We start from the raw sequence: 14532 nt of genomic DNA on the forward strand, positions 1-14532 counted from the left end.
GGTCACAAACACGGCAGCAGCTGATCTTACAAACTGTATGAAGTCTTTGGAGACAATTTGAAGAGAATTCCTAAAAATAAATGAAGATCCCCTTCCCTGGAACCCTGCGCTTGCCTCTGCCTGCCTTTGACTTTCAAGGCCTCTGATTCTAATCCTGGCCCTGTCCTTCTCTTGGAGCTCTCCTAGCCTTCCGGAGGTGCCCGGACCCCACGCTGGTGTTTGAATGGCAAATGCTCAGAGGGGCTGATCCCCGCCCTGATATCCCGCAGAGCGCGTCCAGTGCGGTGTGGCAGGTGCTGTTTCCGCAGCAGAATCACTCCGCATCTGTTCCCATGCCTGTGGTTGGTATTTTAAGTTATTTATTTACCTACATAAATAACAGCACAGGCATTATTTGTCTCTCGAGTAAGTTTTGTCATAAACTCTTAGAAATGGATGTACGGCAAGGTCAATTTAATGTTTGGGTTTTGCAGACTCTCAGCAGGTTCAAGAATCTGGAGGGATTTTTTTTTTAGAACTTCTCTGAGGTTAAAAAAGAAAAGCAACTTTTATAGCACTGCAAAATAGGATTCCTTGCCTCCAAGAAACATTCTGCAAACCCCCTGCAGCTTCCATAAAACACTTTATTTAGCTGCTCTTTGCATTTTGAATGCATCCATTCTTTAAAAGCATAATTTGCTGTGGAAAGTGCGTTTTGCTTTTTGTTAGGTTTTATACATTGTGTTTTATATCATTTTACGAGATCTTTCTATATGAACCTTTAATTCACGTATTCTCATACAAATTGGATGCTACTTTTGCATATGGACATTTTCCTGATTTTGAAATCTGTGAAGAAAAGTCACACCTTGGGTGAAAAACATGTGGGTACTCGAGTGAGATGTGATGCGGGGCCGCGGCGCGACTTCTCTGTTCTCACTGTAGACTAGAAGTAGAGACGAGGGCCATGGCTAAAATCCTCAGGTTTGTCACCCAGGGGTCACCGTTGCTTTCCTGAGGCTTTCTGCAGCTTGGAGAGTCCTCCCTGCATGGTGGCACATCCATTTGGTGGCCTCTGAAGGATGGGAGGGCAGTCCTTGTCCTTCCCTCATTGTCCCCCAGATTTCTTCTCCTGCAGCACGTCTAGCCTATTTTAACATACACTCCCAGAAAGATAGAAAAAAATGAAGTGCGATTACGCGCGTGCCGAGGTAAGACGTGCTTTTTCCATCTGGCCCTTTGGCAGAATTGGCAGCGCTGGAAACCCTGGACTTGAGTGGGATGCCCTTCCCGGCTGAGGAGCTACTGGAACTGCATATGGAAGGCAAGGCCACCGTCCTCGAAAGCACACCATGCTCCTCCCTGCATGCCTCTCCCCACGCCCTGGAAACTGTAATAAAGTACCTTTGGAGAATAAGGAGACCCAGGAATGGCAAGGGGCAAATACACCCAGGAGAGCGAGGTGACCACAGCTCCAAGATGTGCCTGCATCTGTCCAGTGGGAAGCCGAAGGCACGCTGTCTCTGTACTGTCCATGCCGTCCTGGGGGAAGGAAGACCCCCACCCAAGCCCCCAGCCCACACGAGGTGCGCCAGCAGAGCCGAAGTCCTTGTGCCCACCGAGGCTCTAGGAAAGCAGGACTGTCCTGGGGGTTGGAGTGCAGACCCAGGGCTTGTGCTGCCTGGATGGGAGGGGCAATGGGGTCCCCCCAGCAAAGCAGCCCTGGGCCTGGGCGGCTGGGAGTGTGGGCACTGCTGCCCAGTCAGTTGATTTGGAAAGGTGGGGACAGCATGAGCAGCACAGAGTGGCTTCCTTGAGTCCAAAACTTGAGAGGCAAACAGACAGCGGAGCCAGTTTCTTGTCACATTTGAGTCTGACCCCTGGGGCCTCTCTTTGTTGCCGCCTGGCTTGAGAAGACCTGCTCCCAGGACTGCAGGACAAGCGTCTGTCTGGAGCCCTCCTTCAGCTCAGCAGGGAGGCCTTGGAGTCAGGTGGACAGGATCCTCTGGGGGTGAGTGCCAAGCTATGTGTGTGAGGGGGGGTGCAGTGTTTTGGAGCAACCCTTTGGAATTCTCCGCCTGGGCCTGGCACAGAGAGGCTAGGTTGGAGCCTACTGATACACAGCAAGATCAGTCATGGATAAGAGAGGCTGGCAGTCAGCTCCTGCACCTGCCAGCACCTTCTTGAATGTTCTTTCTTGGAACTCTTGAGCAAGCAACAGGCCATCCTGGTTCTGAAACAGAGGCTGCCTTTGCGGCAGCCCACAGAGCTCCTGCCCTTTCAGAGGAAGGCACTCTTTCCCACGGCACAGAGCTGCCTGAGCACTGGACAGAAATACTTTCTGTTGTCTATCAGACGCTACTGGACTTCCGCAAATAAAACTCTCTTAAACTCGCTAACACATCATGACAAATAAATCAAGGAAGTCATTGAGAGTCATTAAAAAAAAAAAAGAAAAAAAAAAACAAAAACAAAAACGCCCGGCGTGCACGAGCTCCGCGCGGCCTGTAGGGGGCGCGCGAGTTCCACCGAGGCCCGCGCAGCGCGGCCTCCAGGGTCAGACCCCACACTGAATAGGCCTTTATGGCCACAACAGAGCGGGCTTTTCTCAGGATCCAGCCCCATAAGAAAGGGGATCAAATCAGCGTGCGTCTTGACAGTGTAAGCCGCAATCTTAAACTCAAAGCTGTGAGTGAGAGCTCAGGAAAGGAGCGGCCCTCCTCCATCCTGTGAATCCCGCTGCCGAATCTGCGGGATCAGCCCCGTGGATTCCAAGAAGACTCCTCACCCCGCGCAAACTGGCTGCTTTCGTGAAAGGAGGCAGGGAGGAAAACACGCAGAGAGAGGCGCCTGTGTCCAGGAGAGATGACAGAGGGCCTGGGCCACAGATGAGGGCCCGGTCTTCGAGAGGGCTGCCTTCTCCGAGGCCCTGCGCAAAACAACTGAACCACTTTCTCTGCAGTAAGAGCCATCTGGAGGGCCCACTGTCAGTCTCCACCCTCCTGGGACAACTCGGAGTCTGGAGGGCCACACAGAGGCCACATCCCTGCCTGCAGAAGGAAGCAGCCTGGGCTGGATGGCTGCAGGGCAGCCCGGGCTGCAGGAAGTGACTGCGCAGGGAGTCTGCAGGCAGACTGCAGGACCGCAGTCCCTGAGGCTGGAACGCGGGTGAAGTCGTAATGAAAGGTCCCCGACCCGCAGAACTCCCCCCTGCTGGAACTTGCCTTGGAACGTGGGTGCTCAGGGCGTGTGTCCAGCACAGGCTCACGGGCTGGGTGAAGTGCCCAAGTGCTCAGAGCACTTAAGGAAATGAGGAAGCTTTATCCTCTCTTCAGTCTTAAATAACCAGTCAGCAGGGATTACGGTCCAAGAGGACTGAACAGAAGTGGTAAATTTGTTTGTGGTGACAGATAGGAGAACTTGAGCAAAGACCCTTAACATATGCTCCTATCGGATCCTCAAATTAGCTCTATTGTTATAAAATAAGCTTAAGGATGTCCCGGTGGAATAACTGGAGGACGGGTGCCAGCGGCTGAGAGAGTGGGTGCAAATGACTGTGATTAATATTCAGGTGGAAGGAGGGAGGTGACAAGGACATTCCACTGGAGAGACTGCTCTGCGGGCGCTTAGCTGTGGGGACAGGGTTCATGCTCGCAGATTCTCCTAGATAACATTGACTGCAAGACCACAGAGGTCTACAGCCTGGGTTACAGATGGATGAACCCCTTAGCTACTTCTTCCTGCTGGCTCTTTCCCTTTCGCTTTCAAACATGTACTACAAATGATGAAGTCGGGAGAGATGGAGGTTTATCTTGAGGACATCAGGGTCCCTTTCTTGCCTCCACTTTACTATGCTAGTGTCAGGAAATGGCCACCCACAGAGCCGGGTTGAGTGGGGGAGACGTGTCCTGACACCCAGTACATCCTGGTGGTGTGAGCTGGGGTGGCCACTCACAGCTGGAGGCCTCGTGAGCGCTGATGGGCAGAAATGGGATCACCTCCCAGTGACCCAGCTCCATCCTGGAAGTGTGACCTTTCAACTGGTTTCAGTCCACAAATTGACACTCAGAGCGAAATGCTGGCATCTGGAAAGGTTCCTTATACCTCTCATAATCTACAGCGCCATCGATTCCCCAGGGACTCTCTACATCATACTGACATTCTGTTCTCAGCCTAATGGCTTGTTTTATTATCTGAGGAGGGTCTCGCTGAACAGAGTCGTAACCCCTCAGTGACCACTGCACCCGCCACTGAGTTATATCCCCTCTGCCCGGCAGGTACCCAAGAGCTTGCCCACGTTTGCTCTGCCCCAGGGAAGAGGCGGAAGTCGAGTCTGGCAACCGCTGGTCCAGGGTCGGGAGTGAAAGCAAACTACCCTGAGGGGGAGGAAATGCCCCCCCCCCCCCCTGCCAACCACTCAAGGACTTCGGTGATTCCGCCTCTTTTCAGCCCAGGGACTAGATGTGTTTCTACTGTTTGGAGCCCAGGTGACTTACGTGACATTGTTCAGAACAGGCTGCTGTGGGTCCTATGGGGACATCTGTGCACTTTAAATGGGGACAGGTGTCCAAATTTATTTTTATTTCCGTAAAGCTTTTTTTTTTTTTTTTCCTTTTTACCATAGAAGCCCTGAAGGTCCAAATGTTACACTAATATTTCAAAATGATATCTGTGGATCCTCTAAGGCGAAACCACTGAACTTTTGGTTATCTAAATTCTCTTTCTAGCTTGAACCATCATTTTAAACCTCTGTTCAATATTTTAACCAGGCTACAAAGAAGAATGCTAATTAAGTCAACAAAAGAGGGTATTTGGGTAAAGCACTAATAGAAACATAAGTTGTATTAATTTCTAACAATTTTTAATGTGAAACCACATGCTGCCATACACCATGATATGGATAATAAAATATTACATATTTATGGTTTATTACCAGCTGTGACATATTACACTGGACCAATAATTAGAGAACTTTAAGTTCCATATGCATTCTTCAAACACTGGTGTTTCTATGCTCCTTGAAGAATGGTTGATAAACTTTCAGACATATTTTGCAATTACTTTGCAAATATTTTGCAGACAGTTTGCAAAACTGGCTTGCAAATAAGGAGGGGATAAAGCAGCAGGTAAAGGAGGAGACAGTAAGTGAAGCAAAGGGGAGAAGGGAGACATGAGGCCAAGACGTGGATCAGAGTGGGGAGCGGGTGGGGGACCCAGAGGGCACCTCAGCCTTTCCAGCACTGTCCCTCCGAAAGACGTCAGCCCAAATATCATGGGAGAGTGAGTTTGCCGCTACTGCTTTTAGTAAAAAGAGGTCCGCATTTTACTGCTTTAAATGAAAACAAACAAATGAAACACCTGAACTTCACTGGCAGGTGTGTGTGCTCTGGGGAAGAGAAGAAATGGGTGGGCGGGCCCCAGGGGCTGGCAGGCTCCAGGGAGAAGCTGGAGGTGTGTGTCCCCACACTGGCTGAATACAATGAAGAGCACAGCCTAGGCGACCAGCCTTGGGGCAGAGGCATCCGGCCCTGGATTTGGCCCCATGCCACTCAGCAACCCTGCACCAGGGAGGGTCTGCCTGCTGGCATTTTCAGGTTGATGGCACCTGGGTCATTTTGTTGTTGGACTGGAGCAGCCATCCTGGGCCCCATATGAGTCCCTGGGGCTCCCACAGAAAGCAATGCTGGCCAGGTGTCTTCCAACAGTGGACAGTCATGCTCTCACAGTGCTGGAGGCCAAGGGTCCAACACCAGAGTTTTGGCAGGTCGTGATCCCTCTGAAGACCTGGAGGAACCGACTCCAGACCTTCTGCGGGAGTCTGGGGTCTCCTTCCGTCCCTAGTAGTCCTCCACTAGCGAACTGGAGGTTTGCTCCAAGCTCTGCCAGGTCTTTGCCTGGCCTCTCATGAGCCTCTGTGTCTACCTGCTCTTACAAGAGGACACAGTAATATTGGTGTCCATCCTAACGCCTCATCTCAACTTCATCTGCAAAGATCCTCTTCCAGATAAGGTCGCACACACACGTATCTGGGATTAGGAAATCTGCATGTATGGGGGGTACAATTAAAACCACATTCTTCCCAACTTTGGAAAAGAGCATGGTGGCCACCCATGCCCACTCCATCTTCAAGGAGTCACATGAAGCCTTCCCAAGGATGGAACCCACCCACCTGCACACTCCTGACTGGCACTTCAGCTCATGGCTGCATTGGGACAGCCCCAGAAGTGAGCCCCGGGTCAGAAGAAGTTTTAAAAGGAAGGAAGGAGTGTGCTCCTTTTCCAAGTATGGAGAACCAAATTGTGGATTTTGTGATTTACTGTAACTTCTGGCACAAAGAAAAATCAACTAAATTCTAAGACATTTAAAAGGTTTGTTGTTCAGCTAAATTCTTCATTCTTAATAGAGCACCCCATTCACCTGATAAGAGGAAATCATTATTCTGCCAAAATGAAAGAAAGACAAGAACATTCTGATATTTAGCAATGGCTCCTAAAAGATGTGTACCTCTAGGAATATCTGCTGATAAAATAACCAGAGATAAGAACACACATGTATTTGCAAAGATAATCAAAGCATCATTACTTAGGATGAAACACTGTAATCAACAGACATATCCAGTGCTAACGGGGTGGGTAAGTTGCCTGAGTTTGTCTTCAGACTGCATTCCATTCATCAGCTACAGTACTCGCCAGGAGTGCCTTTGTATAGAGGAAGAGCATTCGAGTAGAACAGGACCAGCCTCACAGTAAAATCTGGTTCAACAGATTTTCAAAAATTAACACCAGCAACCAGTTATGCCTCCCACAATGATTATCAGCTTTCCTCTTGGTGGTTTAATCACAGTTGATTTTTATTTTAATCGTGGTTGATTTTTATTTTCTTCTGTGTACTTTTCTGCATTCCCCAGGTGCTCCCTAGGGAAAACGCATCATGTGACATGGAGAGCAGCAGGAGGTGGGATGACATAGTGAGGCTGGGAGACCTGCCTGCTGGGGACAGCTGGGGGCGGTGGTCAGCAGGAGGGCTTGGCAGCCAAGGCCGGGAGAGCAGAGTGCCCCCTGAGCTGTGTGGTCTTGCTTTCTTGTGAACGTCTAATGAGAAATGGAGGCGATTGTCCTGATGAAGACTTCAAAGTAGAACTTTGGCATGAAAAACAAATATTTTAACCATAACATTGAATTACAGAGATGACTAAAGCAGAAAGAGAATCTGAAGTGTCATGGCTGCCATAAAAAAGAGTAATCAACAATCAGAGAGGAAACTTCCATCAGTCTGGTGATGCAGGAAGGGACTGAAAGACTTGCTCAACCGACTGTTAAATCAACCCAAATTGTTTTTAATGATAGAGCTCATCTCATGACAACTTTCTAACTTTTCATTTGCAGTGCACCATAAGGAGGAGATGAGGACGCTTTCTTTCCATCTGTTTTCATGTTATCACACAACACACTGCATGGAAATTGCCTTAAAGGCTCCAACTGAACGTTCCTCCTTTTGAGTTGCACTGTAAAATCATCTGTTATGTCAATCCAAGGAATGTTTGAGGTAAATTTGAATAGAAATAGAACAGCCTCACCCTGGGAACCGGGGTGGGGGTGGAGAAGAATACAAGGTATTCCCGGCAATAATCCTAATTTGGGGAAGTTTTCAGGCTGCACCTCCAGACTGATGTGCAGCAACACATCAGCAACACAGGGCTGGTGTCCGGACTTTGCAGGTGTGCCAGGACCACGCGGCTCTCTCTGTGCGGATTCATGGAGCTGTGCTCCGTACTGGGCACTGCCTGAGATGGACAGAGATGCCCGCCCTTGTGGAGATCAGGTGGGCTCAGAGAAAACGGAGGCTACTTTGTGAAGTCAATGGAGTTCTTTGCCACCTGACACTATGTTAACGTCAGATATGCCTGAGCCAGGTGAGATACAATGAGAAGAAGGGCTTTCTCCTGTGTCTTGAGAGAAGCCCGAGACTCGGAGAGATAGCAACGAGAAAAGTTAGGCAGGGCAGTGGAGTAGCAGAATTTCCCGTTCTGAAGCCCAGAGAAAATCGGCAGGCCATACTTTGCCTTCGTCCAGAAACCCTGCTCAGAACCCCTGTGCAGTGCTCAATTTGAACCTGTTACTTTTGTCTTGACAAGCAAAGCAGATTCACTACTGAGAAGCAACAGCAGCTGGCAGAGAGGCCCATTCCCACCCCCTGCAAGTGCCCGGGGAACTGGCTCTCCAGGCATTCTGGTCCCGTCTGCTCCTTCCTGTCCTCTGGAGTGCTCTCACCAGCTGGTCAGAGGCAAGCAGGTTGCTCCATTTTTTAAAGTCTCAGTTACTCGACAGAAGAGAGAATCACTACTCTCTGTATGTGTTCCTAAGTTATCTTCACGCCTTGCTTAGACTCCTTCAAATATGCCCCAAGAGTGTTCTTGACTCGGATTCAGTGAGCTGCAAATCCATCTGCAGTAGCACATGCTTCTAAGACACCAGCTTCAGAGTCTTCCCCACACCCTGCATCCTCTATCAGTCTTGTCCCAGCATGCCCCTTCTCTTCAGGAGCCTTGGGAGTCTTACACCATGTACCACTCTGTCTTCTGTCCCTTTCACTTTGTCTCTTCATCTAAACTGTGTGTCTTTTCCTGAGTGAACCTCACTTCCTTTCCCTGGGCCCTTGAAGGAAAGGAGTTCTCCACTTGGAATGATCTCTCTCTCCTTATCCCTCTCCCTCTGCTCCTTCCCTCCTCAAAGCCATCTAGTTTTATGGAATCAGTTTGGAGAGGTCTGTTTCCAGCAGCAGGACTCTGCTCACGTGGAAACCCTTTCATTATGAGCACCTAGAAATGCTGAGACAACTTAACCATTTCCTTCAAAATGCAAAGTAGGGAAAAGCATCTCTGGGCATCAATGAGGGAATTTTTTCTGTGACACTGAGTGGTATCAGTGGTACCCCAGAGGAACTGATGGGCGTTGGAACCCAGACACTATACAAGGTCAGGGCTTTTGAAGCCTGCAACCGAGATGCAGGGTCAGCACAGTAAAAACCAGGTAATCAGCCAACTACGGCGCTTTACTGGAGTGTCTGCGCAGGGTGGAGAGCAAGCAGAACGAAATCAGATTCAGTGGGATGGACTGGATGGGTGAACAACGGATTCATGGTGAGCGAAAACTGTTAAGGCTAGAGAAGTCTAAGTAAACACTGGACTAAAACCTTACCATGAGAGTGACTAGGTGGATCGGGTTAAAGGAGTTTGAATAAGATCATTAAAAACACAGAGAATATATTACAGAATGACGTGCAGCTCCCTGGTCGTAATGTGAAGATCTTTACTGTCGGAAAGTGTTGAGCAACTTTCCCTTGAAAACCAGGTACTGCAGGTTAGAGGGGCAGGTGGCAGGGTCTCTGGAGGCCCCTGGCACTGAGAAGCAGCCTGTTCATCCCCACCTAACTCTGGTAGCAAGTGGTGAGGTCCTTCCCCCCAGTCTCTACAGGAGGACACTAGCCGAGGTGCTCCCTCAGCCACACAGAGGCTCAGCCAGGTGACCAGCCTCTGGACTGAGTCTCCTGCCTTCTGTTCCTGAGTCCCATTAGATAGGAAACAGCAAAAAGGCGACTTCGAGACAGGAGTCCGCAGAGAACCACCAAGGGAAATGCAGATGGCTTTGTCCACCATAAGCGACCATTGTCCAGTGTTAAGCAACACAGGTGGACAGCCACGGAGGCTGACTCACCTCCACCTGCTGGTAAGCGAGGAGCTGCAGAAGGGTCAGCAGAGAAGAAACGGGGTTTAGAGCAACGCAGATGTTGCTGTCCCAGGAACCAGCATGTCTCCATTCACCTCTGCAGGGTGGGAGCGGAGTCCCCGATGCCTTGACAGTGACATGCAGAACAGAAGAGGTGGTGTTGAAGGTCAGTTAAGCCATGCCAGATCCTCACCTGTTCTGAAGGAGGCAGAAACAATGAGTAAACCTAGGTGAGTTCGGATATCTAGAAGTACACATATTTGTTTGTGTTTGGATATTTAGAAGTACACATAATAATTAGATGATGATGGCAGCAGAATTATAGGTCGTGCATTTGTGGATACATATATTTGTGATAAAACTAAGATAATGGATTAGGGGGTCAGGCATTGTGGCACATGCCTAATCTTAGCAACTCAGGAGGTTGAGGCAGGAGGATCCCAAGTTTGAGGCCAACCTGGGTAATTTAGCAAGACCCTGTCTAAAACAAAAAGTATTCAAAGGACTGAGATGTAACTCAGTGTACTGAGTTCAATAACCAGTACTATATAATAATGGTGATAATAGTAATAAACTGAATCACAAAATACATACCAAGTCCTTAACTAAGTTCTCTGAGGAGGAAGGCAGGAGGTAAATAGGACTGGACGGAAGAGCAGAGAAACACAACCTCATCAATGATGTTGTATTCAAGTTGAATACCATTTAAGTTTAAAAAAAAATCTGAAGAAAGACAAGACATCACCACTTGACTTCTCTGGGTGTTTTCTTTGCTGTGTTTTTTGCATTTTCTCACAGTTTTTGCTTTGTATAATGCACGCATCTACACAGGGACCTTACTAACCCCTGCTGGTGTGCTGAGTTGAGCAGGGCCCACTCTGAGCACTTCACATGCCCTGGTCCCCTCTGCCCCATGACTCTCCTAAGAAGCAGGAGCCACTGTGGTCCCCCATTGGCCAGAGGTGTAAACTGAGTCCTCCAGAGACCCAGTGCACTCGAGCTATTGAACAGTTGGCAAGTGATGCAGCCAGACCTCGCCGCTCTGGCCTCTGACCCACTCTCCTCACTCTTTCAGGGAGTCCCAGCCCTAGCCCCAGGGCCATTTTGAGCTAGGTAAGCCTTTGCTGTGGGAGCTGCTCAATGCATGGCATGTTAGCAGCATCCCTGAGCCTTGTTCCTGCCAGGCACACATCCCTGACCCATTCATGGCAATAAAACATCTCCAAATGTTGCTAAGGTCCCGGAAGGGCCAGGGCACTGCTGGGTGAGAAAGGTGCACTACACAGGATCGCACCAGCTCTTGTCGATCTAGAGAAACCTCATGCGTGGTGACCAGGTGCACTGCATAGACGACTATGAAGAAGAGGACAGCATGCGATCCGAGACCGGCCAGCAGTGCACTTCAGTTTGGTGGGTCTCCTTCCAGTTATTTTTCTATGCATCTACTTCACAAAATAGGATAGCTGCTTAACTGATGACACATTTTCATTCAGTATTACATGTTGAACAATATTACTACCATTAGATATATTTCAGATACTATAATTTTAATAATTCCTTGGCATTCCATTTTATGACTATTAATTTAATTAAAATTTTATCATTATTGAAATTTAGTCTGTGCAATGTATCATTACTATATATTACATAGAATTAATGCTATATTTATTCTCATGTCTTATGTGTATCTTTAATTACTTTCTTGGGGAAAATCTTTAAAAAATGATTAGGTTAATGGATAGTCCTGATTTTTAAATTTTATTGTATGTTATCATAAATGGCATCCCTGAAATTTTGTTCCCAATTAAAATTCCATCAGAAATAAATCAAGTACTGATTTTACTACACCTATAACAATATAGGCTAAATCTCAGTCAGCATTTAAAGTAGTAGACAATAGAAGGAATCTCGTTCCACTTCCTAAAGTACAGTCCTAAAGGGCTTAGACTTTACATGCCCATAATCAGGAAGATCAGAGAGGGTACTATCACTCGTGCACGTGTGTGTGTGTGTGTGTGCGCGTGTGTGTGTGTGTATGTGTTGAGATTTTATAACCAGGGAATGTTCATAGCTAGGAATGAGACCAGCATTCATTGTAAAGAAAGAACTTTCTTCAATGGGGAGAAGAAAATAAATACAGAGAGACAAGGAGAGTTAATGTCATAGTATATACAAAAATTTTTGAATAAACACAAAAATATAAAAGATAGAAATTGGATATAATAATAATGGAGAATAGTGCCAGTGAGGAAACACTGTATTGGTCTGAAACACTTTGTGCTTCCATATTCTGTAATTGATTGCTTTGTTAATTCATGTGCCATGTGTGTGCACCTAGACATGAGTGCACGTATGTTTCAGATGGCTTGTGCCTTGGTCTTAACTTTACCATGATCCACACAAAGGCACGTTGGAGCAGCTCTGTCTTAGCTCTGGCAGGGGGTTTACAAAAGTGCTGTGTAAGAAGCTACTTACCACCATGTTGGCTCTGGCACTGCTCTCTGTCTCTGGCATGTGGAAATATTCTGGCCAGAAGGTAATAAAGAGTAGTCACTCCAGGGGTCTTTGGGGATGAAGGATAGAAGTGTTCCCAATTCTTCCCAGGAGAAGAATCACCATAAGTGGAGGGCCACATGGTGTTTCGCTCTTGACATTCAGGAGGAAGGCACCAGAGATTGGGCCCGTCACTTAGAATGGGCGTGCATGCTGGGGGCCCAGACCTGGAACTAGTCCACAGGCTCGGGGCAAGCCTGGCTCCTGCAGTGTGGCCAGGGCTGACATACTCTCTGAGCATGACCACCTTGGCAAGCACTCACCCTGGGAAGTCGGGGCCACATAAATACCCTGTGTTTGGAGCAGAGAGGTCCCTGAGGAAGAGGTCAAGTGAAAGACCCAATATGCTAATCAGCACCATGGCAGGCAAAGACGTTGGGCAGACAAGACATCCAAAATGACTCAGTCATGAGCTCTCTTGTCAGTTACCGACACCCCACAGGTTTGCTCTGTCTTGTCTTTGAAGTCAAAAGAGATGGATTTGACATCTGGGTTCCGGGAAGATCAGGTGGGATGGAGGTGTCAAAAAGGAAGTACTGAATTCTTCAGTTATTTGACAAATAGAATTTGAGGTTTCTTAGACTTGATTGAAGAAATTTACACCTGTTGGAGAAAAGGTATATGTTTTCATCTTTGTGCATGTATGTGTAAGTGTGTGTACCCCCATATGTGAACTGCCTGGGTAAACTGTTGCCACATAGTTAGGAAAAAAGAAGAAAAGGAAAAGCAGGTAATCCACTTGTGTAAATCCCTCCCATGACTTTGAGGTCCAGTGTGGACCAGGTTATCTCCCGATAACCTTTGGCTGAAACAATATTGCAGCACCTCTCCACTATTACCCAAGAGGAGAAAGTTATAGACTCACTCAACTGTTAAGCCTTTGCTTGATTAAGTGCCTGGCTGCAGAGCTTATTTTCTGCTTCTCCGCATTCACAGTCCATCAACCATGATAGCCAAGCACTGGAACAGATTTTGTGGTTCATTGGGCCACAGTGATCTATGGTGCCTGTGGCCGGGAAGTTGCTCCTGAGCTCAGAGAAATCCTGAGGTGGAGAAGAAAGCCATTAGGATTGGACTTGACGACACTTTGACAGCCTTAAGGTGCAAGTTCCATTCACTAACCCCAGTTCTACTCACCTGGGGAGCACAGGTAATCTTCCCCTGCCAGACAGCCTGTGAACGCTAATGTAACCGATGCCCTCCCAAGTCACACATTAGTGTCTTAAGCAATGACCGTTTTTCTGCATATGTGTAAAATGCATATTCATACACTTATATAGATGAAAAGTGCATCAAGATATATTTGGGGGCAGAGAGGAAAGAATATGTGTTTTCCCTGGTTTTGTACATTTGCTTCTCCCAGAAGTCCCTGTCTTCTCCAGCCTCGTAAGATTGATGTCGTCAGGCAGTGACGGCCGCACTGTGCCCTGGAAGGCAGGCGTCCCAGCCACTCCCTCCAGGTGTGAAGCAAGGGTGGCTTCTCTTTCTTGTGGCCAGTCCACGGTCCCTCAGTTCCAGGATCATTTTCAGAACTGATTCCCAGTTTGGCTTTCTCCACAACATGTGGGTGTGGTGTGCAATGAAAGGGGGAGGAGCTCTTGCCAGCCCTCCGGACAACTGCGCTGTCCTTGCAGCCCAGGTCCAGCCTGGTGTCGACGCCTCTTTCTCCAGCAAATAAACTCACAGCACGTGCCAGGCCACCCTAGGCTTCTCAGTCTCGCTGCTGGCTGTCCTGCCGTCTGGCCCTGAGCACTAAGCGTGTGGTTTGGACCTCGCTTTGATCTTAATGTCCCAGAGGTTCTGTTGGAGATAGGTCTGTCTACTTAGCAACTCAGACACAAGATAAAGCCCATTACAAGAGAGCTATGGATAGTTCAGGATAAACTTTTATGAAATCTGCTCTGTGCTAAAAGGATCCCTTGAAAAGGGGAAAATGAGATAAATATTTTTGACCTTTTAAAACCAGACACAAATTGTACCACTATGCTTATTAAATTGGTATTGAAATTTTGTATATAACTGAGGTGCCTAATCCTACTTTGAGATCTGCAGTTCCCACACAGTGATTTTGCCTCCCAGGGGACTCCTGGTGAGGTCTAGAGACATTTTAGATTTCTCATTCCTGCAGCCCGGTGGGAGTGCTAGGAGTGTCTGCTGGGCAGAGTTCAAGGCTGCTGTTCACTCTTCTACACTGAACAGGACTGCACCCACCAGACAGTGTTCCTCCCCAAGTCAGCAATGCCGAGTGGAGAGATCTGATGTAGAGGCAAAGCTG

The sequence above is a fragment of the Sciurus vulgaris genome (assembly GCF_902686455.1).
Source record: "Sciurus vulgaris genome assembly, chromosome: 6".
Classification (NCBI taxonomy): Eukaryota; Metazoa; Chordata; class Mammalia; order Rodentia; family Sciuridae; genus Sciurus; species Sciurus vulgaris.